The sequence below is a fragment of the Crotalus tigris genome, unplaced genomic scaffold (genome assembly GCF_016545835.1).
Source record: "Crotalus tigris isolate CLP2741 ecotype Arizona unplaced genomic scaffold, ASM1654583v1 scf7180000017550.10884619, whole genome shotgun sequence".
Classification (NCBI taxonomy): Eukaryota; Metazoa; Chordata; class Lepidosauria; order Squamata; family Viperidae; genus Crotalus; species Crotalus tigris.
Genome location: NW_024096468.1, coordinates 3395899 through 3422181, shown reverse-complemented (window position 1 = coordinate 3422181; position 26283 = coordinate 3395899). Strand labels below are relative to the sequence as shown.

The following is a 26283-nucleotide window of genomic DNA, read 5'->3' as shown; positions in this document are numbered from 1 at the left end:
AATTAACACTTCCTGTTTTATCTGTACCAGGAACTATGAATATCAACTTAAAAGGTCTATGGAGTTTCTCAGTCATCCATGTCATGGTCACCTCAAAAGCTGGAATTTCTGATTTTTCTTTAAGATGTTTCAGTTCTTTTCCAAGAAGCTTCTTCAGCTCAGAACTGAAGAAGATCAGAGAGAGAAAAGTAAAAAACAAACAAACCTTGCAGATCTTTTACCAAAAACCTTTATTTGATCCAGATACTGTATAGTCCCTAAGATGAAGGAATAAGAAAAGATTGCAAAATGTATGTGTGCTAAAAACAATAGCTAGTTAATCAACTGGTTCAGAGGAAAAGGAGCGTTGGCTTACCTGAACGCCTTTTCTCAGCATGATGATGAAGAATCCACCAATGGGTTATTTCAGTCCTCCTGCCCAATCAGACTAAGTTGTCAAGTTGTCATGCCCCTCTTTGTCTGGGACCTCCCAGTTTCATTGACAACAGTTCGACGTGATGACTCTCAAGCAGGTACCCAGAAAAAAACAAGAAGAACAGGCCCCCAACCCGGACCTAACTGACCTCTAGAAGGGAGGGCGTGGATTCTTCATGATCATGCTGAGAAAAGGCATTCAGGTAAGCCCACGCTCCTTCTCCAACATGATGACTGGAGAATCCACCAATGGGACGTACCAAAGCTTCCGGAGTCCCTATGGGTGGGGGTCAGTTGGGGCCGGTCCCCCTGATGGTGTGACTACTTGTTGTAAAATATGCCTACCGAAAGCGGCCTCAGCCAACGCAAATTTGTCCAAACAGTAATGTCTAATGAAGGGGGAAGGCGAAGACCATGTCGCCGCCCTGCAAATGTCCTCAATGGACGCTTGGGTTGCCCACGCCGCAGTTGTGGTAGCACTGCGGGTTGAGTGAACTGTCACATGAGTAGGAATGGGCAGGGCAAGTGAGACGTACAGGCTTGCGATACAGGCCCTGATCCACCTACCTATGGTGGAAGCTGACACTTGTGGCCCATTGAAGAAGGCTGAAAGGAAACAAACAGGGCTTCCGACTTACAGAAAGGCACCATGCGCTTGATGTAACAGCATAAGGCTCTCCTTACGTCAAGTGAGTGCCATTGCCATTCCAAGTCATGCGACGGGCGAGGACAGAAGTCTGGAAGAATGCCCTCTTGTGCTCTATGGAATACTGTGTTTATTTTTGGAATAAATGAAGGGTCTAGCCTAAGGACCACTCTGTCCTCATGAAACGTGCACAGGTCCTTTCTGATCGACAAGGCAGCCAATTCCGATATGCACCTGGCCGAAGTAATTGCAATCAGAAAGGAGACCTTGAGTGACAAGTACCGTAAGGAACAAGTCCTAAGTGGTTCAAAGGGAGATAAGGTTAGTGCCTGAAGAACCCTAGATAAGGACTCTGAGGTAAGTTCCAAGAAGGATACCTCTGAACCACTGGGGGTCTATTAGTGACTCCCTTGAGGAAGGACCGAATGGTAGGGTGCCTAGATAAGGACTCTGAGGATCCCATGAAAGTACAGAGGAAAGTGCCGCTAGCTGTCTGCAGATAGTGTTGGGTGCCAGCCCCTTTTTGATGCCCTCCATTAAATATTCTAGCACCTTGGGAATGGTTACCTGTAACAGACTTACGTGATTACTGTCGCACCAGTGACAGAAGTTCCTCCACGTATGGTCATAAATACGGTTAGTCGCTGGTCTCCTGGCAGTCTGGATCATATCTATCACCTCCGCCGAATATGATTCCCTAGTCAGGGTGCGGTGTTCAAGTGCCAGGCCGTCAATTGAAGCCATTGGGGATCTGGATGCTGAAGGTCCCCCTGCGTCAACCGTACTCAGTTGTTGGGAATCCTCCACGGGACTGAGGCAGAAAGGCTCACCAGGTCTGCGAACCATGGTCTTCTGGGCCAGTGAGGAGCAATAAAGATCACTTCCGCCTGCTCCTCCAGGAACTTCCTGATAACTGCTGGAAGCAGAGGCAGTGGGGGAAAAGCGTACAATAGGCCTTGCGGCCACTGGTTGTGTAGGGCATCCGCCCTCTCCGCTCCCTGAGAGGGGAACCGAGGAAAGAATCTGGGCAGGTGGGTGTTCCCCAGCGAGGCGAACAGGTCCACGATCGGACGACCAAATCTATCCGAGATCTCCCTGAAGATATCTGGATGTAACATCCACTCCGAATGGTCCACTATCGATCTGCTGAGGAAGTCTGCCTGTCGATTTGCCTCTCCCAAGATATGCTCAGCCCTGATGGACAGCAGGTGTTTCTCTGCCCAGGAGCCCAATGTTCGAGCCTCTGTCATGAGGGACTTGGACCTGGTGCCCCCTTGCCGATTCATGTGAGCTTTTGCAGGACCAGCACATGTTGACCCCTGATTACTGTGTGAAATTGTTTGACAGCTAGGTGGATTGCTCTGAGCTCCAACCAATTTATGCTGTGCCTCAGGTCTGTCTGTGACCACTGACCCTGAGCCATCTGGGTTTGGAGGTGTGCCCCCCAACCAAAGAGACTTGCATCCGTGGTCACACTGACGTGACTGGGGTCCTTGAATAGAGTCCCCTTATGAATGGCCAATGAAGTCCACCAGCTGAGAGACATACCTGATGAGAAATGCGCACCAACTGGTTGGATGTACTGGTGTGCTGTCTCTGGTATGAGAGCAGGAACCACTGAAGGGCCCGCGCATGTAGTCGGGCCCACAGCACTATTGCTATGCATGATATTAACTTCCCCAGGAGCTGAGAAAGTGTGGCCAATCACACAGCCCTACTTCTGCGCACCGAGTGCCAGTTCTCTGATGTTCCTGCGCCGCTCCTCTGATAAGTACACATGACAAGAGTCCGTGTCTATCACCGTGCCCAGATGTAGCAGGTGGGTAGAGGGAATCATCTGGGTCTTTTTGAAATTTATCAAAAACCCGTGTTCTGTAAAGTCCTTATTGTGAGGGCCAAATCCGACTGGGCGGCTGAGACTGACATGGACTGGATCAGAATGTCGTCCAGATAACACTGGACCTGTACCAGGACCAACCTTAAATGAGCTGCCAGCACTGGCAGGATCTTGGTAAAGACTCTGGGGGCTGAGGAAGGCCGAATGGTAGAGCCCTGTATTGAAAGTGGTGGTTGAGATAACAGAACCACAGACACCTGCTATGGTCAGGGAGGACAGGAATGTGCAGGTAAGCCTCCTTTAGATCTATTGAAGTCAATAGATCCCCTCGCTGATACTGCTCAAGATAGAATGTAATGTCTGCATTTTGAACCTCCGATATTGAAGGTGGAGGTTCAGCCCCTTGAGGTTGAGGATTGCCCTCCATCCCCCTGAAGATTTTGGGACTTCAAATAGAATGGAGTAATACCCCAGTCCTGCCTAATTCAGGGGGACCTCCTCTATGGCCTTGATGCTGAGTAAGTGTTGGATGGCCTCCTCCATGAGCCCTCGTTTTATTGAGTTTCTCATGGCTGGGCAAGACATAAAATGGATTTGGATTTGAACTCCAGGGACAGGCTTTCTCTTATGGTGTGCAAAACCCAGGAGTCTGTGGTCGTGTTTTCCCATTGGCGGATAAAGAGAGTAAGTCTGCCGCCAATAGGGGGAGTCCCCTCTGAGTCACTTGGTGCGACGGAAGGGAAGACCCCCTCTGCCATGAAAGGAAGGCTTATTTTGGGGCTGTCCCTATAGCTTGCCCTGTCAAAGGAGCGCTCAGTCTTACGGGCTGGGGGTCGGTAGGGTTGTCCAGGATCCATCGTGGCCCCAGTCCGAAAGGACTGATGGTGACTGTAAGGGAGGAAACGTCTGTTAGTTCTCCTTGCCAAATGAGAAATAACTTTTTGTTTTTGTTTGTTTTCAATGAGATATGGAGTTAGGGCCTCCCCAAATAATCTGCCACCCGTGAAGGAGACAGTGGCCCCACGCCACTTATGTTTGCTCTCAGCTCTCCAGTTTTCAAGCCATAAAAGCCTCCAAGCGACTACGCTGGAAGCCATTGCTCAGGCTGAGTGCTTGGCTGAGTAAAGGGAGACATCCACCATATACTCGGATGTAGGTATTAGTTTGGTTAAATCCTGATGGATTCTGACCTTCTCCAACGGAATTCTGTCCTGCAACTGTCTAAGCCAGGTAATGGAAATCCTGGTAAAGAAAGAAGTGGAAGTTGCCACCTTTGCTGCCCATGCAGATGCTAAGTGAACTTTGCGTAAGGCCAGTTCAGATTTTTTTATCTTCCGCCTTAAGGGCGTCCGAGACATCTGCCAGGAGACTGACTGTCGAAAAAAGTGGAGCCAGTGACTCATCCACTTTGGGCACCTCCAATAAATCTGCCAAATTTTTGCCATGCCCACTATTTTGCACTTAGCCACTCCCTGGGTCGGCTGAGCTGCCGGTGATTCCCATTGCCCCTGAATATTCTTTACGAATAATGGGGGACAAGGAATTTGGAGGTGTTTGACTACAGGCTCAGCAAACAGGGGATTAGTGTCCTGATCAGAGGAAGGCTGTGGGGTTGGAGCCGGATGGGAGGAAAGAGCCGAGGTGGTGCAGCAGTTAGAGTGCAGTACTGCAGGCCACTTTAGCTGACTGTGTTCAGCAGGTCAGCGGTTCAAATCTCACCGGCTCAAGGTTGACTCAGCCTTCCATCCTTCCGGGGTAGGTAAAATGAGGACCCAGATTGTTGGGGGCAATGTAAATATATATATACATTGCTTACTGGTGTACACCGCTTAGACAGTGCTTGCACTTAAAGCGGTATATAAGTCAAATAAATAAATAAATAAATAAAGCTTACCCGCTGCACAGGCCCTGCACAGCAAGGAAGGAAATAGCGATGCGTTAAAGACCTCTGCCATGGGCTGAGACTCATAGGTAGGTTCCTCACAATCAGACCAACGGTCCATACCTTCCTCATAATCTGTAACATTGGAAGAGTCGGATTCAGGAGAATGGGATGGGGAAACCATACCTGAGCGATCCAGTGGAGTTCGTGTGGAGGTGGCGGGTGCAGAAGAAGGCCCCGGAATGGGGGATGCCTGATGGTGACTTGATGATGCCATGGCTTGGAACACAGCCTGCGATATCCACACTTGGAGCTGGTCAGAGAAGGACTGCTGTAGCGGAAGCCATACCCCCGCAGCAGTCGGTGTGATGGCAGCGGTGGGTGCCGTTGATGGGCTGGGCAGATCAAGGTCCTCCCCGAACAGAGTGGTCCTCCCTAACCAAAGGCCTAAGTCGAGACCTGCTGATGCACATTCTCAGGTGACCAAGCTCTCGATGTGGACTGTAGATGCGCCCCCGTCTCAGGTGTGGAGATTGGAAGCGTATGGCCATGTTCAGCTGACAAGTGTTGGGCCTGGGAGAATTGCTTCTCCAGGGCTCTGTGTGTTCGGTCAGCCTGCCTATCGCTTGTCTTGCCAGCCTTTCTGACATACTTTGATTTGGCTTTGGCCTTATCTCTAGGCACCTTGGATGCCGGCTCAGCTTGGATGGAGGTGTTGTCTGTGTCCAAAGGCTGTGGCTCAGTGGTTTCTGCCATATCAATCGAGATGCACCCAGAGGCGACTCTGGAACTGACTCGCTCTGCAAGAGACGTCAGTGGCCCTCCTGAAGAGGGACTGACTGCACGTGGATTAACGTGAGCCGGCCCACTGGCTAACCTGGGCTCACACTTGGCGGCCGAAGCACTTGTCAAGGCAATGTAGTGGACCTGAGGCCAAGTTGGTGATGAAATCACACGTGTCTCACAATAGTGGCAATGTTCAGGATCTTGAAGCAACCACTAGATGCAGAGGGGCAGATATAGGCAATGTGGTGAGCAGGGCCTGATTCCACACTTTTGTTGTGATTTGATGTCTTCAACTGAAAAATTAGGTCCTAAAACACTTAAGCTCAATGATAGAGTTAATATAGATCTAATTCAAGATGCGGATATGTATATAAATATATGTAAATATACCAGTTATAACTATGTAGAACAAAATCTACCTGCAGAAAGCTATTTGAGCAAGCTCGCAAAATGGCGTCCTAGCCTGGGTGTTAACTGGGCATTTCCCTGAGGAAATGTGATATCAAATGAAGAAGGGAGGGGGGAGGGAGGAGGGAATGGGAATAAATGGATTCTTACAACAGGAAAAAAGGTAACCTAAAGTCAATAAGACAATATTCAAAGCTTTTCCGGAGTGCCCAAATTCAACTTGGCAAGTTGCGCCCAACCGCTGTTAGGCGCGATCGGCTCACTGCTGGAAAACGAGGTCTCGTTCTCTTCAGCGACAGCCGGAGAAAAAGCAAATAAAGCTTAAGCAAAACCTCCCCGTCGCACATGCCGATCGATCAAGTCAGCTGTTCTTCGGCCGGAGAAAACTTCAGTGAAAAGCTGATTTCCACGGAGTCAAAATGGCGGCCGGTATGGGGAATCGCTAACTGGGCCCAGTTAGAGAAGAAGCCACATGGCCTCAAAATGGCGGCCACTAGCCAGAAAAACACGTCCCTGCCAGGGGAGTGGGAAATGCTTAATCCCCTTTTAGTTGTAACAAAGAGAACACCCCCCCCACTCCTATCTATCAAGGATTTGGAAACAACTCAGCAGACTGCTGAATTTAGGGAAGAGCAACCTCCTCCCCTATCCTGGAGAGGAATTTTACTCTAATCCTTAAGGGAAAGGGAAAAAAAGGGGTTCAGATCTCCCAGAGAAGGGAATAATCACAACTAATTTTCCCAATCTCAGAAAAATCCACCAATGGTTTACCAATATCTAGTCTGACCTGCTATTTAAATGAACTGAGAGTCAGGTTACCACATCCTCATGGGTGAAAGACTAAAATGAAACTGGGAGGTCCTAGACAAAGAGGGGCGTGACAACTTGACAACTTAATCTGATTGGGCAGGAGGACTGAAATAATCCACTGGTGGATTCTTCAGTCATCATGCTGGAGAATGCATTAACCACAGGAATTCATCAGCCAGAGCACCTTCTTTTTTTCTTGCCCTGCAGCCATGCTTAACACTATTTCTACCCGTTGGCAGGGAAGTCCATAGGCTGGCCTGGGAGTCACTCTTGGCTCCTAAGGATAGTTAGCTTATTTTTAGATATGAGAACTGAATGAGTCAGCAAGTATCCCTCACTCTGAACACTTAAAAAGCTGCTATATATTCCCAGTTTGGGCACGGCACAGAAGAAAACATTTTGAATCTGGGATCAGTGCCCTAATAATACGTGAAGACATGAGCAATGCAGTAGTTTGTTTGCCATAACAGAGAGAAAGAGTCATATGATACCTTAAGAAACGGTGACTTCATTATGGGAAAACATAATGAATGGCCTGGTATCTAACCCACAGCAGTTGATGGCATTATAAATATGCTAGTTTTACATTAGCAAAAATTTTAAATTTAAAAATGTATGCAGGGTACAAAAATACAACACAATATGCCTCATGTAAATTGTTGGTGCAGACTTCTCATTTTCTGACTGGAATCCCCATTCCTCTCTGTGCATAGTACAACTATGTAATTAGCAGTCACTCGATTTCAACTGGCAACTAAGAAATATGACCGGGCAGCAAAGATATTTGCCTACCATTTCTGCCAGCCCTTAACTGGTAAAGGAATTGGGAAACTGATGGTGGTAGCAGACCAAGAAGCCACCAACTCTGGAATTTGGATTTTCTTGGTTTGGATTCCTGCATTTTCATTCCACCCCAGGGGCAGGGCCTCCAACCAGACTGGTGATCTTCATGTTATTAGAAACACAAAGCCTTATTAAGCAGCCTCATATAAGAGTCTATCTCAAAATATCTTCACTATTTTCAGTGGAAGACACTACAGCCTAAAAAGAGTCCTTCAGCTCTCTACATTAGCAGCAACAGTAGACTACTATATAGACTCATTCTCTCCATGTTTTTGAAACAACCCTATTATTAACAAGCACAATGGTTAACATTCCTACAAAGCAGGCAGGGCCTGAGAAGTTGTTGACTGAACATACCTACAGGCCTTCCTATCAGGCGAGAGGTAAATTCTGTAAACAAAGTCAGCCAAATCCTTTTGCAAGACAAGCAGGCAATTACCACCAAACTGGTTTCACTAAAGTTATTCTGCCAAAAGATAACTAACCTTGAAGTGGCTAACTATGAAGATGTTGAAAGTCACAAGATAAAAAAGAGGCCAGGTTTCATCATTCACGAGTGCAGTAACCCATTACTTTTAAATACATTTTATAACTGTTTTAAATGCTAAGAAAGGAACTCTGAATACTTGTATTTCTGGGAAGATAGTATAGATTTTTGCTTGGATTTTTATAAAGTTTTTAAAAAGTTTTAAACAAAAAAATCTCCAAGAGTTTATTGGGGCTTTTTTTTCAAAATGTTGCAATTTTAATTTCAATTTAGTTATGACAAGTCTTTAGGAATGGTAGTGGAAGGACTACACTCTCTGAAAACCTTCTTCCCAAGAAATACAGAAACGCAAGCTGATGTCTCAGACATTCAAAATTCAATTTCTGTTCCCTGTAAAATATATAAATATATAAAATATATTCAAGAACCAATCACTTTGCCCATCAACTATTATCAACAATGGTCTACTTTCATAGTCAAAACTTTTTCCTAAAGAGTTAAGGCACAAAAGCCCTCTCACCAAGTTAATTAATACATATATCAACAGCAGTACATTGAGCTTCCTCCAAGTTAGATAATACACATCCCATTCACATTTTATTATTGAGGGACTAGTTCACATCAGCCTGAACTTGGAAAGCAAAGGTACGTTTATACTAGTTGAAAAATCAGTCCCAATGCCTCTCTAAAAGTGCATCTTGTTTTAAAAAGATGGGCAGAGGGAGAAGAAAAAGAATACCAATGGATCTCATGGATTAAGAATTCAAAAAGCTTCTTAGCATTTTTGATATCTGCTATCAGTCAGCCTCCTAATACTCATACTGTGAACGTCACTGCTTTCACAACCAAGTTTCACTGGCAGACAGCAAATTGGCAGGGAGAGGGGGATGAGACAGCAATCATATAGCTGCACAGAAAGATGGATTGATAAGATTTGTAAAGTTAGTAGGCTGCCTGGCCCATACCTACAAGGGTCATTGTATCCGTTCTTTCTCTTTCTCATTCTTTTAATTTAAAAATGATATATTCTCAAATGTTACTTCCAGAAAGAGTCCTGATAACTGAGACTGAGGAAAAAAGTGTGGGTTTTTTAATATGATCATTAGCATTATCACAAAATTTACAAAAAGCTTCTATATGAGGAAAATCACACATGCTTACAGGTATATGTACATATAAGACCAGGTATATGTACATATAAGACGAGGAGACTTCTGCCCAGACAATCTATTTTTAGCTATCAGGAGTCCCTGTATAACTGTTGGATTCTCCTGTTCATAAAATACTGGGTGGGCATGGCCAGTTCTAATCATTCGCGTCAAGGGTGCCTGTGGGGGCCTGGGCAGGAGTGGGACAGATCTGGGGGTCTCTGGCAGAAGGAGTTGGGACTGGGACAAGAGCCAAGGCATGGTCCACCGGGGCAAGTGCCAAGATGGCCACCACAAAATTGTACATTGGCTCCCAGCTGGCCTGGGCCATGGCCAAGGCAGTGGGGGCCATTTCCTCACTGTTTCCAGGATGTCTTTGTGGGCCACATGAAACCACTTTGCAGGCTGCATCCGGCCCCCGGGCCTTGTGTTTGACATGTCTGCTTTAAGAGAAAAACATATATTCCCTAGAATAGTTCCACAATTTTTTCCAAAAATGTTCACAAGTCTGAAATTGTTTACTACCACCACAAATCTGAATTTGTGGGATATCTGTAAAATCTGATGCCAAAAGAATCAGCACAATTGCCAATATAGCAATTGTGGAGGCAAAAAGAAAACAAACCAGATTTAGTAGTATTTGAGGCTGAATTATTCATGCAAAATCATCCTTCTGTTCCATTCTATTTGGAAATTGATACACCTTTGGTTCCCCTACTGTTCTGTCAGTAAGACAGATCTGGACAACAGCAGCACCTTGCTTGCTTTTCTGGGCATGTAAAATGGGAGTCATAATATAGATGCCCACTGTCATACTAATATGTGCCCTGACATCATCATTATTATTATTCTATCAACAGAGTCTTCTTTTCTTCATATTCCATATGAAAATTAAAACATCATTTCTGTCTTTTATCTTTCAGATTTATTTCAAAAGCAACATAAAGAAAGAGTGAGACTGGCATGTATGTGTCTTTTTACACAAAGACATATGTCTTCAAAAAAACGTTCTTCCATTTGCTATTGACGAAGAAGAGGTAATCTTTTATTTTAGGAACTAAGTTTATCATTACTATAGGAGCAGTTTATGGAAAGCAGAGGACATATGTTCTATTGTAATATCGGGTACAATTCCCATCATGTTCAGTAAGAACATTGTCCAGAAATGATGGAACCTGCCACTTAAATCACCAAGAGGAGACTTCTGCTCAGACAATCTATTTTTAGCTATCAGGAGTCCCTGTATAACTGTTGGATTCTCCTGTTCATAAAATACTTCCTTCTGAAGCCAATTCTCTGTATGTAACACTGCCCCTGTGTTTAGAACCTCTAATCTGATGACATCATGTACTTTTCATTCTTCTGAAAACTTTTATCACATTTTAGGATTCCATTTCTCTGAAAATCAGGAGTACGAATACGATTGGTGAACTGTGATCAATAGCTAGAAATACTTGAATGGAAGGGCATATTTTACTTTTGGATTGCTTCTATGAAAAAAAAATTGAGTTGACAAGAAATGTAAGTTCATATCAATCCTGTAATCATGAAATATGTCTTGCAAGTATTTCTCCAAAGGAAGATACAGAAACAATCCAAAGTTTCAATATGCCTCAGAGTACTGAGAGACATTTCTGGCAATGAAATACAGTATTTTTCTTCTTTCAGATCTTCTATGATTTTCCAAAGAAACTACTTTGTTATTGTACAGTATTAACTTCATCCAATATTTGATACTCAGTTTTCAAAAGAAGTACTGTATGGTAGAGCCAAGGATCCTTTAGGCTTTTATCTGTGGTAGATATATTACTTTGCAAATTATCTGAAGTGAATGTAATAGTAATCAGGCAGAGATGTGTTGAGGACTAAACCCCAAGTCATTAAAAAGCAGATGTTAAGAGCTGTGGATATGTCTCAGACATGAGATCAGCAGTTGTGTTTAAAAGAGGGAAAGGTTGATGATTTTACTGGTTCCTCCTGAATGCTCCAGACAATTGCTGACCTGCATGGAATAGCTAAAGAAGTGCCATATGGAAAAAGCAATGACAAAAATCCCATCTACCCACTTCCTTCTACGGAGACTTTCCACAGGATGATGGTTTGCTCTGCAGGAAAAACTCTTCTATTCATAAAAGCAAATCTGGTTCTAACTCTGTTAAAATTAGCCACAACTATCTTTTTTCTATCCCGAATCTCCTTACTTTTGGAGTTTATACCAAGGAAGATCCACAATCCACTTAAGAGACAGCAGCACTTCAGTTCTAGAGCCAGAAGTAATACAACAATGTAAATATTACTGTAACACTCCAGGGACATATCATCCATTAGAGCCCCATCATAGCCAATCAGACAAATGATAGACAGAAGCTGGCACATCTCAGCAGGCAGTGTCATTAGCTGGCAAACTCTGCTGAGATGCACGTAAAGGAAAAAGAGCACAAGGCTTGCAGACTAAGAGTCAAACTATGAATTATATAAGACACTAGATCTCTTGATGACATTTGTGATTTTATTTTAACACACTCACATGAGGGTCTACAGTTGATCACAGCAGTAACCCTGGAAATTCTACTTACATTCAAGAATGTGATGTTGCTATCAGGCCCTTAGGAAAAACAGAAGGACCTACCTCCTTGGGCTGGACTGCACTTGGGCTGGACTGCAACCCTGGCCTCTAGGAATGCACAGTCAACCCAATGAACATAAAATACCACAGTAATTAAAGCAGACTGTTTTAAGTATTACCTCACTGCCACATAAATCAATATAAAAGCCAAAAGGATTCAAACGTCTGTTGACTTTAGTAATGCTGCTTAATTAGCTATCCAGTACAACATTCTTCTGGATGGAGTTGTACTGTATATGACCTGACTAAAAAGGAAGGCAGTATCAGCTAGTGGCCTGGAATTATGCAAATCATGAAGTTTTACCAGTATTGCAAAATACATCATTTGTTTATCTAAAACTGATATGCTATCAACTGCCATTTTGTGACTCTAGGAGCTTAATTTTATTGCAGACTATTGTCCAAATTAAAAGTCACATTTAGTCCTATTTTACACGGGCAAAAAGGAATGAATAATAATAATAATAATAATAATAATAGTAAAGTTGGAAGGGACCTTGGAGGTCATCTAGTCCAACCCCCTGCTCAGGCAGGAAACCCTACACCATTTCGGACAAATGGCTGTCCAGTCTCTTCTGAAAAACTTCCAGTGTTGGAGCATTTACTGCTTCTGGAGGCAGGCTGTTCCACTGATTAATTGTTCTCACTGTCAGGAAGTTTCTCCTTAGTTCTAGTTGCTTCTCTCCTTGATTAGTTTCCACCCGTTGCTTCTTGTCCTGCCTTCAGGTGCTTTGGAAAATAGCTTAATTCCCTCTTCTTTATGGCAGCCCCTGAGATATTGGAATACTGCTATCATGTCCCCCTTGTCCTTCTCTTCGTTAAACTAGACATACCCAATTCTAGCAACCGTTCCTTATATGTTTTAGCCTCCAGTCCCCTAATCATCTTTGTTGCTCTTCTCTGTACTCTTTCTAGAGTCTCAACATCTTTTTTACATCGTGGTGACCAAAACTAGATGCAGTATTCCAAGTGTGGCCTTACCAAGGCATTGTAGAGCGGTATTAATACTTCACGTGATCTTGATTTATTTGATTAAATAAAACAACTTTCAGTTAAACTCAACTATATTTGGGAGAGAAATTGTCTTCCTCTCTATTAACTCCTTAAGCAACAACAACATCAACAACAAATCCCAAAGACAAAGCATTTGTTGAGACAACAGCATTGGGGAGGACACACACACACAGCTCACCCAAATACATAGGCTTCACCTCCCAATATTCCCAATCACCAGGGCCATATTTTGAGGGCTTGCTCATCAGATTGGGAAAGGCTTATCTAGTCTGCTTGTCTTTGAAATGTTTGAATATATTACTGGATACTTGTAGTAATATATCAAGAGTGACTATAACCCCATTATCAAAGTACTAAATTTGAATCAGAAAGATCAAGTTAAATATGAAAGCTTACTTGGCAAATCATATCACTCCCAAACTCAAGTCCCGGAGAACCAAACATGCCTTTAATGCTTCCAAAAGGCAGACATGGTCAGGACTAACCAAATTTCAGGAGGTTGCTGTTCCAATTAGCCTTCCTTTCTTCTTGTTCCAAATAATTCCTATTAATAAGAATTTGAACATGGTATGAGATATATTGCTGAAATTTTAATTGGTGCAATCATTTGTGGCACTTTGAGTCTCAATTTGTGGCTAAGATATACAGTATGTGTGAATGTCCTTTCCTTCACTAAACAACTCTGTCTCAGTTAATATTGAGCCTTTCTCGCTTCCCAGGCTTCAATTAAATCCTAGAGACATCATGAGGGCATGTGAAAGGGCTTCAGAATAACTCTGCCACCCACAATAAAGTAAGCTCTGAAAGAAAATTTAAAACATGTTCACAACCACTCTGAAAATAAGATTAAAAACAAAAAGCCTCCATCACGGAGGAAGAAAACATTGATGAAATTCCAAGGCAAATTTCAGCTAGTTACTTTGAAGGACATTGAAGTTTGTTTTAAATCAGGGGTGTCAAACTCAATTTCATTGAGGGCCACATCAGCATTGCGGTTCCCCTTGGGAAGGCCGGGTGGATGTGGCCAGGGTGGGTATGGCCTACTGGGTGGGCATGGTTGGAGTGGATGTGGCCTACTGGGTGGGCATGGCCAGCTCTACATCATTCGCGTCAAGGGTGCCTGTGGGGGCCTGTGCAGGAGTGGGACAGATCTGAGGGTCTCTGGCAGAAAGGGGTGGGACCAGGGCAGAGCCCATCAAGCCGGATATGTGAAGTAGGCAAGGGCCATTTGCTGGCCACTTCCAGGCGATGGTGCGTTTCTTCATTCCTCACAAAGGATGACACCTCCCCAGCATGCACCCAGGGGGTGGGGCCGACATGGCAGAGGCTGGTTCCTCGCTGTTTCCAGATGGCCTTCTGGAGCTAAGACTGAATGCATTTCAGCATAGATGACCACCACAAAATTGTACATTGGCTCCCAGCAGGCCAGGGACAAGGCAGCGGGGGCCGTTCCCTCACTGTTTCCAGGATGGCTTCACGAGCCACATGAAACCACTTCATGGGCTGCATCCGGCCCCTGGGCCTTGTGTTTGACATGTCTGTTTTAAATGAAACGTTTTAATAAAATGGTGACAGGGAAATATAGAGATATATTTTGCTGGACCTATGTCCCCAGAGTAAAGGAGCAATACATTTCATTGAGCACCTGGAGACAAAATTTCCTCACCTGGAAAATTAGCATTAAGCTTATTTCATTTTCTAGACAGTTATCCCTGTTATTCTGATGCAACTAAAGTAATCAAAGCTTTGGAGGCATTTTTTTAAAAAACGATATTCTCTGCTAAATTTCACAGTTAACATTGTGCCTGAAATGGTCTCAGAATCACTAGGACAACTCAGAAATCAAGCAAATGCCTGTCTTACCTCATCTGTTTCCTGCCACATAAAGTAATTTGCCTAGGGCAAAGTTTTGGTCATGCAGAATTTAATGTTTACTCGTAGTCATAAAAATAAAAGCAACACTATACATTATAGCCCATTCTTTACTCTTCAAAAAATCAGGGTGGAGAGAGTGTCCTTCCTGTCATTAAGTTGCACAAGCAGACTTCAGACAACTTCCACGCTAAGGACTTTTGTGATGATTAGCCATGCTTCCCTCATATGTATTTTAAAGAGGGTCCACAGATCATGCATTTCAATTCTCCTGTGCAGAACATCCTTTTGAGAGAGCTGGAAGAGTAGCACTAACTCCCCAAGCACGATTCCTTCACATTGTTTTTAATGGCCCACTTTTGATCTGGGTAATGACATATTGGAGAAATACATTTATCACAGTCCAGCACACATTTCTTATGTCAGTTAAAAAAGCCCTCCAAAGCCCTCCCCTATTTTTTTACTGCTAGGAAAGTTCAGAGACTAATAAAGCAGAAGGCTGCCTGCTCTTCTGACAGCCTTGATATACACATCAAGAGGGTTTGTCTCCTGCACATCCAACTTAGAAGCGGGGGGGGGGGGATGATGATGATAATAATGGAACACTGTCCTTTTTTTCCCCATTGGATGAGCTTCCTACAATTTAGCTACAAAGAAACAGCCTTCATTTTCCTAAATGGAGAAGGCTGTTGGAGGAAACCAACATCTCTCTTCTGCAAATCTTTCTAATTCGCTTTCTTGAAGTTCCTTATTGCCATTGGTGATCAGTTAGTTGAAATGCTTGCTAGAATAATTAAACATTTTCCTGTTGTATGGTTGGAGGGGTAGGCGGAGCACAATAATACATAAATGAAGAGAAATTATTAGGTTTTTGACATATAAACTCCAAGGTTTTTTCCACCTTCATTTCACCATTTCTTAACTGGAAAATTCTCATCCTACATTCTCAAACTATTTTTAATGAGCAAAGTGCTATGTGCATGAAAGAGTGTTACTGTACAATGTTCTACAATGCTACCAAAAAAATTATTATGTTATAAGATGGAACTCCTCCCTAATTAAACACATCCATTCCACTCTTCCGACTGAAAAAAAGTAACCACTTTTATTTATTTTTTAAAAAATCATTAGTAATGAACAATCTTGCTTAGGTTAATAAACACTTAGTACTAAATAAATTACTTTTTTATTTTGTATAAATTGTACAAAAAATGGAATTCTATTACCTTTTCAAAAAGATACTCAGAGAATGTGGATCTTCTCTCGAAGAATCAGGATCAGAATATATTAAGATCAAAGATTATTCCAATCAAATAGAACAGATTATCATAGTTTGTTGACTGAAGTAACAACCATTTCAATAACTGTCCAAATGCCTAAGATATATACAATGCTGACTGCACTCACAAAAAATATTAGAATATTGAGATCATACATACATTCCCATTTTGTATGCTACATTTTGCAAAGGATAAAATTAGTTAAATATGAGAAAGAGACATATAGGTAAAGCTGGTTTACAAACACATTATAATTCTATATTTCTATTTCTATAGACTTACTTGCAACTACCACATCCAAATGCTGTTTTATACACTGCCTTTTATTCTTTAAGCTTGTCATCTTCCCTTTTCAAGATTTCATTAACTTCATCCAACTTTCTCTGGCTTCCTCTTCCTCAAATAATTCACCCTCATCCTCATACATTTTGGTGATTCAATTTCAGCTGTTCTCTCACTATAACCAAACACTTGCAACATATTTCTTTCTACTGGTTGCTCATTTTTACCTGAATTCATTAGCCATTTATTCTTGACCCTATCTCTTTTTCTACAGCACACAATTAAGAAATCAACTTTCCCACATTCAACTTACTTTTGTGTTTGATACATTCATCTTTAGTTTATATATATCAAAGTGGATAGAAATACACTTTTGCTTCTTTCCACACTCATTCCTTATATCTCAAACAATCCATTACCTTTTAACCAGTATTTGCATATTTTTAAATTTTTACATCCATTTTCTATTGTCAATAAACATTTCAAATCTTCCAAGATACTTACTCTTTTATTATTGGCATAACTTGCAATGATGCACTTGATTTTCCCTGTCAAATATATGTCTTTGTATTTGATTCATCAATTTTGAGGTCTGTATTTCTTGCTATGTTATCCATGAGACATAGAAGGTCTTGGGAATGTATAAGCATGGTTTTGCTTCTTTTGTATTCAACAAGTAACTAGCCTAAATTACAGGTTCATTTCCTCAACCAAAAATCTACATTGTTAGTACAACTGTGTAAATGAAGATCTGAACAGTAGATGATGAACTGTCTTCTAATCCAATTCCCTGCTCAAGCAGGAAACATAGACCTTTTCAGACAGATGGTTGTCCAATCTCTTCTTAAACACCTCCAATATTGGAACACCCATAACTTCAGGAGGTGAGTTGTTCCATTTATTAATTGTTCTGTCAGGAAATTTCTCCTTAGTTCTAGGTTGGTTCTCTCCTTGATTAGCTTCTATCCATTGCTTTGGAGAATAGGTTTATCCTCTCTTTGTGGTAGCCCCTTAGATATTGGAACATTGCTATAGTTCAGTGATATCTGGAAAATCGTTACATTCCCCTTCCATTCTGTGGATCTTACCAGCATTTAGAATTATTACAAACACACATATACAGAAAACAGTTATACAGTGAATTACAGAAAAGAGTTATACAGTTATACAGTGAATTGCTTTGAAAAATGAGGAGGGGGAGAGACTTACATTCCGGTTAAAAAGTTTGTCTCAAATTCTGACCCAGTGCAGCTAGCAGGGTAAAAAACCAATTTGTTACAGTAATGTCTGTAACAAATTTAGTAGCACCAAAATTTATTACACTGACAAAGAGGACAAATCCTCTAATGTGCCTCACAAGTCAACAACAGACTTAATAAGCCAACATAGTAGTGAGGCAGAGAGCATTTCTATAGCTCATCTTACAACTTACAGCTCATCCACGCTGTTGTAGTCCATCTGCCCAGTTCCTGAAATACCAGGCAGGAGAAAGTGGATTCAGTTGCTTTTTGTTTGACAAAACCAAGTCAGTAATAATAATAATGACACCATCTAGTTCAGGGGTTCTCAACCTTGGCAACTTTAAGACTTGTGGACTTCAACTCCCAGCTTTGCTGGCTGAGGAATTCTGGGAATTGAAGTCCATAAGTCTTAAAGTTGCCAAGGTTGAGAACCCCTGATCTAGTTTGTTAATCTTTGAATGATGAGGATGACCAAATCTCGGAACTGTGAACAGACATTTCATTTTTTTTTTATTCTTTGAAATTCTAGTATTTCTCTTCAAGAATTGCTTGTCACAGATGGTTTATCTTATTGCAAAAATCACTAAAATATCACTGAATTTTATAATGTAGTCTTTAGGCAAGTCATTATTTTTCATCCTTTATTTTCTTACAAGAATGCTGTGAGACCAGAGAACTATTGTGAGATTTTGGAGGAAGAATTAAGTGCACATGTAACAAAATAAATGATATTGATGTTCAAGAACTGCATTAGGGACTCCTAAAAATTTTTTTTTAAAAAAATCAAAATAAGCATCAGTAGTCCAAAAGAATAGGAATATAGGCTTTTGGATGATAAAATTGGGCTAGTGATGATAAAACATACAAATAGATTACAGATGCACACATCATGCTGAATTATAATTTAATTGCAGAAGTAAGCCAAAACTTACCTGGCTTACCCCAAAACCGGCTGGGGTCACAAAACAAGCTAAGGCCAATTCAAACAAACTATATTTTGGTAGCACAGTGTATCAAATCAGCCTGTCCTTACTTTTTAATGCAATAATACTATCCAGCTAATTGTTAAGAAAAACAAGCAAACACCAATGGCTAAAGTATTTTTTACACTAGTATAATTATCAGTGTAACCACTAAATCCCTCTTGAGAGATATACCAAATGATGCAAGAAAGACAGATACCTATATTTAATCACAGCATTTGAAGTAAATGGCTAAAAAGGGGATTTAACACTAACTAATAGCATTTGATGTCACTTGGAAGGCTAACAGAAAACTATTCAAAATTGCCAAGAAACAACTCATAGCTTCTTTTTCATCATACCAGTTGATCCAGAAAACAGACCAAAATGAATATATTCCACATGATTACATATATGATATCTTCACTGATGATTTAAATCAGATTTTACTTAAGGACAAGGAACAAAGAATTTGTTTTTAGAAGCTATATAATTTCCAGAGTTCTTCTAATAAAAGAACATTCCTTCCCCCTCAAAAAAAAAAAAAAAAAAAAAAAAAAAGTGGGTATCTGGGTTTGAATTCCAAGTTGTGAGGATGAATTTCTGTGTTCGGATATAAAAATTGACCAAAGCCAATACTGTAATTAATATTTTAAATGTGGGCTACAACTCCAAAGGGCTAAAAGCACGGCTGTATGTTCAGAGATCTACCAGTGATTTAGAAGCTCTGAGCCATTTCAGATATAGCTTTATAGAGTTTTTCATTAAACACAAGTGTTCAAAATTTAAAACTTTGTTGCTAGTTCAAACCTTAACATAACGCCACAATCTAGCACTGTTTAATATTGAGAAACTACTTCTATAAATGCTCAAAATCCTCAGATCCTAGGCATTTATAAGATTGTAACATTCTTCCCCAGACTCAAGTATGTGGATGGCTGTGGCTGATTCATGCTGGTGCCTACTGAGGTGTGATATGCTTCTTCAGATTGACAGGTTGATACAAACTAAAAAAAACTGTGCTAAAAATCCCACTGAGAAGAAAATCAACATTACCACATTCGTAGATCCTGATAACTTCTAAGGCTGCCAACCTACTACTTGCTGCTTGCTGATCCAACATCCCTGGTTGGTCAATTCCTTTTTGGCCAGCCCTTACTGAACTTTCACTGTGGTTTGTTTTACCCTTTTGCAGGCAGACAACTATAACTTTTTACTGCCTTCCATGCCCCAGCTCTGTCTTGTCGCAACTAAGCCAAAGACCTGCTGCCGCTATAACAGTGATGGCGAACCTTTTAGAGACTGAGTGCCCAAACTGCAACCCAAAACCCACTTATGCATCGTCGGACGCTGGGTGGGTGTGGCCTATTGGCTGGGCATGGCTGCGGTGGTAATGGCAGACTGGGTGGGACTAAAAAGTTCAATCAATCAATTCCAACTTTGCAAGATCTTTTTTTTTCCCGCGAAAAGTTGAAATTGACTGATTGAACCTTTTTTTTTTTTGCACACGGCGGTGGAGGCCTAAAGTGAAAAGGTTTTATAAAACCCAGCTGAAGGCCCAGGACTGTGGGGCGATGGCGCGCATGCCCACAGAGAGGGCTCTGAGTGCCGCCTCTGGCACCCGTGCCATAGGTTCGCCACCACTGTGCTATAACTTCAAGTTACCAAACTCCAGATGTATTAGCCTCAACTTCTTAAAATATAATTTATAGATCATTGAGGGCTGACCTTGAGTCTGACACAAAAGCAAATAATAATAATAATAATAATAATAATAATAATAATAATAATAATAATAATAATAATAATAATAATAATAATATTGGAAGGGACCTTGGAAGTCATGTAGTCCAACCCCCTGCTCAGGCAGGAAACCCTATACCATTTCAGACAAATGGCTGTCCAGTCTCTTAAAAACTTCCAGTGTTGGAGCATTCACCGCTTCTGGAGGCAGGTTGTTCCACTGGTTAATTGTTCTAACTGTCAGGAAGTTTCTCCTTAGTTCTAGGTTGTTTCTCTCCTTGGTTAGGTTCCATCTGTTGCTTCTTGTCCCGCCTTCAGGAGCTTTGGAAAATAGCTTGACTCTTTATCCTCAGGGTTGTTTTTAGAAAAGGAACACACAAAGACACAACTAATTTCTGCCCTTTCCCCCCTTCTTGCCCCAGGAGTTGTGATAGATAGGGCTGGGCTGCACCATTTGAAGCAGCTGTTAATAGACTGCAGCTATATCCAGAGAAGCCAAGAGACTCCCACAAATTCCCTTTCCAGCTTTTTAGAGAGAAACATTTTTGATGTTTTCTACTGATGATTCTGATTAAATTCAAGCGGTTAAAGTATTACACCTCTTTTCTTGCTGAAGGAATGCACAACTAAAATGCAGTAGACTCAGCTCAGCTCTATGGACACTGAGCATACAGCAGAGAGAAAGGAGGGGCAACAAATGCCAGGACTGCAGGAGTAGGAAGACCCCCAAAGCAAGTGGGAGGGCAGGAAGCAATTCCACCAACCTAGTCCACTCCCCAGCAGTGATTCACTAACAGATGGGTGCTTCCTCCAAATGAGATTCTGTTTTCCCCTCAGGGGGCTGGCAGGAAGCCAGACAAGATTATCTTGGTGCTAGTGGGGGAAGGCAGGAACTCCAGTAGCCCATCTGCTTTCAAGCCATTTGGCAGCCCAAGTTATCAGATGTGATAGACTGCAGAGATTCTCCACAGCTACCCAAAAGAGTTCCTAGGGTCAACTTCAGGGAGGGAGGGAGGGAGGGGGAAGTAGAAAGTAATGGCATAGGGTGGAAAGTATCTCCTAGAAACAACAGCCCCCATCCAATGTCTAACAGTACAAAAATAAGCCTCATTAAGTTTTATAGGCTGCACTCCAGGCATAGAGGGACCATTTAACATGCAGAGAATTGTTTCTCTAGTCTGTAGTATGTCCTTGAAGCTCCCAAATGTTGTGGGTTTTTTTTTTTTAGTGATGAAATCAAACCTCATCAGTTCACCATACCAGAATGCACATATGTAACAATTAGAAACAAAATTAAAAATTAAAAAACCCAGCTTATAAACCTTAAGCATTTCTAACTCTTTATTACTTCAATCGACTATATTGTCCTTGAATTTTAGGCAGGCATTCTGGATTGGTTAACAGTTTACTTCTTAAATCTGATCGTCATCCTAGTTAAAGAGTAGCTGAATACTGCTGTCACTGCTTTCTTCCCACCCTTGTTCTACAACAAGAATTTGTAATTTGGACAAGGTTTATATAGAGGAGATACAAATGCATGTACCTTAGCAAAGTGGAGCAATTTTTTTTTTAAAGAATGGATCAGGACAAGGTAGGGTGTGGAAGAGATAGTCCCTTCAAATTATGGAAGCTTATTAGCAGGAGAACAAGTTACACAGGTTCACTCTTCTTCTTTACTCTTCACATTTATGAAGGCATAGCCCCAAGTTGCTTCCACCATGGGTCTGCCTCCTGCAGTCGTTTTTTTGAGTAGATAGGCCCTTAAGATCATGAAATCTTCTCCTTCCCCCTTCCAACAAAAAAAAATCTCTCTCTCTCCCACCCCCCCCCCCAGTCTATTTCCTGGAATGACTGCAGAAAATGATGCTGTTGTGCCTGAGCTCACAAAGAGAATCAAGAGCAGCATCTGGAACTGTGAGTTTGTTGGTGCCAATGGAAATTGTTTCCCTAAACTGAGAGAGATGACAGAGTAACTGGGAAAGAACTAGGTGCTTTAGAACTACATAGAACTATATGCAATACAGCAGGGGTCCTCAACCCCCGGTCCATGGACTGGTACCGGGTTGCAGCATGCCGGTCCGCAGAAACAAGCAAAGCCCCATCTACAGGAGGCAGACAGCACACAAAACCACGCCCCTCGGGTCCACAGAAAAACCTCTCTCCAGGTAACCCCTCCCTGATGCCCAAAAGGTTGGGGACCCCTGCAATACAGTATGGTTCCACAATAGCACTGGTTGTCCTGTACCATATCCTGTACCCTGTGCTTTGGTAAGAAAAACTCTTACATGCCCATCTCTTGGCAAACTCCTTTGTCTAGTTCTTGTTCCATCCAAGCCCCTATCCTTTTTGAATTCCAAAACATCTTGTCCTTTTCTTGGTCCTGGTTTCCCTGGCTTCATTTTCCTTTCTTTCCATATTTTCCAGACTTTATTTCTTTTTCCACCACTTGCTCCTATATTTTGAACCTTTCCCATCATATTCTTTTATTCTGACTTCAATGTACTAATGTTAATCAATGATAAGTGGATGGAATCCAAAGAGGGAATGGGAGGTGGTTTCTAATTTGCTGTTGGCTTTTTTTCTGGACTAGTATTCTGCCAAATTTTTGAAATTCCATTTCTAATGCAAAACTTCATAGTGAAAGAGAGGAGTAATGGCTCATCAAAAACAAAACAAAACTTCCAGCTATTATCTTCCTGTTTTTCACACCTGCTCAAAGCTGTAGTAAATTAATTATAAATTGAAGAGGAATCTTCTTTGGGAAGATCTGGGGATGAGGAGCTGATTAATTTAGTAATTGGCTATAGTTGGGATAATTTAGAAAGGTAATTGGATGCCTTTACCTTCTAAGGAGTTAATTAAACCCAGCCATTACTTCAAAATTTTGCAGACAGAAATTAGCATATGCATTTTTCTTTTTTAAAAAAACAAAAAACTAGACGTCCTAATCCGCAATCTTTCTTTAGGTAACTAATACCACTTCGGCTCCACACCCCCGTTTTATAACAAATCTCCCTTCTTGGGGCTGCTGACCGCGGCTAGGACCCTTACGGCGAAAAGGGAGGGGTCGTCTCTGCGTCCCGCCGCGCCCCTCGGAGGCGACTGATCAACTGGCATTTCTACGCTTCCTCTTTATTCCCTCTCTTCCCCCGCATCCGCCTCCCCTCTTTCTGCATCTGTCCGTCTGGGCAGCCAGTCCATTTGTCAGCGCAGAATAGGAGACGCAGCCCGCCGCCAAAGAGGGCGGGCGAAATAATCGCGCCCTTTCCTTTCCAATTGAACATCTAAACGGTCTTTGACACACAGACCCAGCACTGTGCTCCCCACCGGTAAATAATCAGGTCACTGTGCTAAAGACCAGGAGGCTGAACGCAGCGCGCTACCTACGCTGGAACTGCACAGCCCCTCCAGTTGCCTTTCTTTTCGTCTTTGGAGCTGAACATAACCCTGAGGCTCAAAAGCGGAACGGGGGGGGGTCTCTTCCCTTGGACGAGGTGCGGTCCCCACAGCTCCGCACGTTTTGCAACTAAGCCGCGCGGGCAGATTCCGTATTTCCTCCTTTCGCCAGCCCCGTCCAGTTTAACGATTTTATTAGCATACCAGCTTAGATGATTTCTTCCCCTCGGGAATTCTCCGCTGCTTTTTCCCCTCCCCTAACCACCTTCGCTAACAGAGAAGTGTTGTAATATTGAGGGTGTAGACTTGTCAGGGTGACTCGGGCAAGCTCAATCTATCAGGAGCAACCATTCTCGCGTCCAGCGGTTCTGCATGCAACGAGGATCAACAGCTAGAACGTTTTTTAAAAAGTTTCGACACGACAGAGATGGGGGGGGGAGGAGAAAGGAAAATCAACACCAGAAAACAAGCTGCCCTCCTCCTGATTTTAATTCACGAGTAAGAGGCACCAACCATTTAATACTCTATGAAACCCTACTTAAAATAGATCGAACTTCAGACACACACGAAAGTCCGAAGATATTTTTCAACAGTTTTTGCATTCCTTATCCTTGCACACATTTTCAGGGGTTCTGTTTTATGTTTCTCTAAACGCAGGGAATACCCTAAATTTTCCACAGCTAATTATAGCCGCAAAACTATGTAGCCTTCTCTCTCTCACTCTCTCTCTCTCTCTCTCTCTCTCTCTCACACACACACACACACACACACACACACACACCGCAAGTAAAACAAAATCCGGGCCGAGGATATTTTGGAGAAAGCCCCTTCAGCCACCTTTAGGTTCGCCGGCAAAAAGGAGCTTCAACGAAATTCCCGTCTACTCCACCCAAATCTGCCTTTCGCTTTTCTCCCGACCCCCCTCCCCCAAGTTTGCTTTCCACCAACAAGCGCCAGAAACAGGCGTGGGTGATAGATAGCGCTTGCAACACTTTGCCGTGCCCTGCTGCCTAATTTCCTCGATCGGAAAAGCAGGGTAGCAAAAAGCCCAGCTCAGCCACTGGGAAAAGGCAAAATACCTGGTTTACGGTGGCCCCGGGAGCGCGAGACGACCAGACGCGAAGGGACTCTCTTGCTAGACAAGCAGACAATCCACCCAGCCGCAGCTTCAAGTTGGCGGCTTCGGGAACAGCGTGCAGCGAGCAAAAGCGACGGGGAGCGACAACGGCTCTTGCCTGATCGGTGGCGACTCACGGGCAGAGACGAGTCCCACCGACTTCCGTCCAGCGCCAGCAATTCTGGCTTCCACAGTCTGGGAAACCCCCCTGGATTTCCATAAGGGGAGGGCGGAAGGGGAGGGGAAACCTTAGAGAGCCGCTCGATTTCCGATTCTGCCGACCTCCTCCTTGAAGTTTAGAACGAAGCCACGAACTGGAGAAGGAGCAAAAAATGACTTGCTTGTCCTACGTAAGGCTCCTCCAGTCGGGCGGGGGATCTTAAAACTCGGCGACGTTTATTCGAAGGAAAGAGAGGGTCTCTCGGAGAGCGCCTCTCGTCTTCTTCTTTTCCCCTGTCTTTTTAAACCCAGCCCTCCGCGCGTTGAGTCCCTCCTGCTCTGAGCCGTGGAAGCTTAAGAAAACGTTCGTCATGGTAACACACCAGTGCCTAGTCCTGCCAGATTCACCCCCAGCCTCCAGAGAAGGAGGAGCTCCGTTAAGGTGGTTTCAAACGCAGCAGGCCCAGCCCTGGGACTGGGCGTTTTTAAGGGGGAGAGAAAAGGGTGCTTGCAGAACAGAGCCGCGGAGGCGGGAGAAAGAGAGAGAGAGAGAGAGATGGGAAAAGAAATTCGGAGTAAAACATGCGAGTAAGGCTCCCCCCATTCGGGTGTGGACGAAGTGGATTAAACACCACTGCTTGGGGAGGTTGGCCCAGAGACAGAGAGAAAGAGAGAGACGTGAAGCTTTCAATACTTTTCTTTTTCCAACCACGATAAATTTTTCCTCGCGGGGTTTCTAACAGCCAGCAGATTCATAAGATGAAAAACCCCTGCAATCAAAGGTGACTCCACCTGATGACTGCATGGGCACGTTCCTGCAGTTTTCTTAGTAACAGCAGCGGCAGCAGCAGTACCAAACGGTATATCTGAGACTTTGGACAGAAAAAGATGTTTTAATATACGCGTCCATATTTGCAGTTGATTTTAATATTTCTGTTTCATTGTTTCTGTCTTCCAGAAATTCTTGCACTATGAAATACACAACATGTGTGACATTTATTCTCTCTGGATCACTAGAGAGAAAACCTATTACTAGGGCATAGACTGACCATATTTTATCCTCTATTTTTTTTTTCAAAACTCTCCCAGCAGGCAAAGAAATATTGTATAGCTTTGGTGTATTTCATAACTGAATCATTGCTAAATTGATTATAAATTGCAAAATTCAAAGTATAACCTTGTGCTTTGAAATGCAATTAAGTTCTCCATTGATCCATATCCACTAATTTAGTACAGATAAAGTATCTCTCAGCTTTTTATATCAGCTACATTGTTGCCTGTTGCAGATACCAAAGGCAGTTGTGCAATCTCAGAAAAGATGCAGCTGCTT

At 42.7% G+C, this 26283-nt stretch overlaps 1 protein-coding gene across 6 annotated transcripts in view; it reads right to left on the bottom strand.

The window, feature by feature from the left end:
* The window catches only part of ATP2B4 (ATPase plasma membrane Ca2+ transporting 4), a 172380-nt gene extending 147028 nt beyond the window's left edge, over positions 1–25352 (bottom strand). For 2 of the 6 annotated variants that reach the window (XM_039340472.1, XM_039340453.1), the window contains exon 1: positions 24757–25351. The gene's annotated coding sequence lies outside the window, so the exon portion shown is untranslated. Of the gene's footprint in view, positions 1–24756 lie in introns of all 6 variants that reach the window. The other 4 variants (XM_039340424.1, XM_039340415.1, XM_039340462.1 and 1 more) reach the window with 3 other exon arrangements.
* Positions 25353–26283: the final 931 nt, after the last annotated feature.